The sequence below is a fragment of the Amblyomma mixtum genome, chromosome 4 (assembly GCF_055824585.1).
Source record: "Amblyomma mixtum isolate Tamu chromosome 4, ASM5582458v1, whole genome shotgun sequence".
In the NCBI taxonomy this organism is placed as follows: Eukaryota; Metazoa; Arthropoda; class Arachnida; order Ixodida; family Ixodidae; genus Amblyomma; species Amblyomma mixtum.
The window spans coordinates 49997842-50000002 of record NC_143015.1 but is presented as its reverse complement, the minus strand read 5'-3'; the positions used below and the strand labels follow the sequence as shown (position 1 = coordinate 50000002).

The 2161-nt window shown below is 44.0% G+C and overlaps 1 pseudogene; it reads left to right on the top strand.

The window, feature by feature from the left end:
* The first annotated feature begins 348 nt into the window (after positions 1 to 348).
* Positions 349 to 1456, top strand: LOC149346462 (uncharacterized; annotated as a pseudogene).
* The last annotated feature ends 705 nt before the right edge of the window (positions 1457 to 2161 follow it).

The following is a 2161-nucleotide window of genomic DNA, read 5'->3' as shown; positions in this document are numbered from 1 at the left end:
CGTTGTGATAATTGACAACAATGCTCTGAGCCGCGAGTTGATTTCCCTATGTGCTACAAATCCTCAAGTGAGCATTGTCTGCCCCATCGAACCGATAAAGCTCGCCCTCTCTACTACGTGGTCGATCTTGTGCATCTTGAAGTGCATCAGGAACAATTGGTATAACCAGAAAAGCACTGCAACATGCATCTCTTCCCCTAAAATGGACTTCAGTAGAATAATCCCTTAAGGGTCTCCTCGCATGAAAGGTGTTCCTTCGCAGCTGTGCGGCAGGTTTTTTCTTCAGAGAAGACGTCGTTTGAGAAGGCTGCTTACTGACTGAAAACAAAAGCCGTGAATCCCACTTCAATGGAGAGGCAACATGCTAAGCTCGTTGTCGACGTCAATAATCAGTTTGGGTTAAATGCCCTCAGAACGCATGGTTCCACGTTTAAGTTTCCTCAAGCTGAGTCGACCACTCTTTTCATTGACATCATCCTCACTTGGTGGCAAATAGTCAATGTTAAGACCCCTTGCAAAGGCCAGAGGCTACGGGGCAGCATTCAAGACCCTGTAAGGTCTGTTGATGACACACAGTTAGCTTTCCTGAGTGTCGTTGTAGACTGGTTAGGTGCTTGGGCGAGAATTGACCCCACCAGCGGCTCGCTGACGAAAGAGACACACAGTGCTTTGCGACTGACGCACTATTCTCTGCTGGAAATCTCGCACTACTGCTTAGAAGTTCGCTTCATGTACGTTCTGCTGGGCAATTTTCAGGCGGACGCGCTAAAAGACCGCTTCGGCCGTTACCGCCAGCTAGCAGGATCACAGTACCACATGTGAGAAGAAGGTTCGTCTTGTAAAGCTTTTGATATTTCCACGCAAGGAAACAGAGTGTGAAGATGTAAGTGAGGACCTTGTGGCATGCAACTTTTCTGGGGCTGTCAGCGACGACGATAACCAACGCACCCACTCTCATATGAATTCTAATGTTTACATTGCAGGATGTGCTGCTCATGTTGCTTTAAAGAAACTTTCATGTTCTATTGCTTCAGCACATTGGTCAATCAATATCGAGAAATCAAAGCGGGAAACACTGTCATGATAGGCAACCTGCTAAGAGGAGAGCGGAAGATTCCCTAGCCATGCACATTCCACATAGTACTGATGACAAACATAGTTGCAGAGAAGTTGTCTTTTGGAGCAAGCGCAGAAAATTTTCTCTCCTGTAGTAATTAACTTGGTGATAAGAGTTCACAGACGATTTCCCTCCTGGAAGAACATGACATTGAGACATGTGAAAATGGACACACTGCACACTCTCTTGCTCTTGGTAGTTCGCGTTGCAACTGATTTTGTTTTAAATAACTTTTGCAAAATAAGAAGTCACGCCGTACAAGACACTGCGATGCAGCAGGCCACAGCCCGGAAAGCACGAACGCTGAAGAAGAAAGAAGTTTTATTCCCAAAGCAATAAAATTGCTTTGCGAACACTTCATTGCTGGTGTCTCGTCGTTCCTTAATGGGGGGGTCAGACTAGATGTGCAGTACTTCACTTTTGCAGACAAATGCTAACACCGTGGTACAACTACAACAGCGCAACATTATTATGAGTGTCATTATACCTGTGTTTGAAAGTTTTAAGCGAAACCAACTACATTATAAAAACTACCACAATGCACAGTAGACAACGTTTTCTTTTTTTTCACCGTTCATGAACATCTACTTCAGAAACTAGATATACGCAATGTGCGCTGTGTGCAGGTGGGTTTTACCGCAAGGCCGTCAACAGTTAAGTGATAAGCATAATAATTTGCCCAATAATCAATATTAACTAAAGATTTTTTATGATGACTAAAATTTTATTACTAAATTGGAGGCTGTATGCTAAAGTGTTTATTATATCGAAAACTGGATTAGCAGCTCGAAGCACGAACATTGTTGGGAATAAAGTGTTCTGCAATAAAACAATATCTATAAAACATAAAATACTAGCCTAAGGCATGCAAAAACTCCTGCATTTATTTTTCTGCAACGACAAAAAGAAAAATGAAAGAATCACTTATAAGACAGCTAGGAACTTCTTAGCAACTACTTACGGCTCTACCCGAATAGTGCAGACTGGCGCGGCGCGCTGAAGTCGCGGAGCGCAGCGCCGGCACGGTCCCCTGGCGTGACGTCA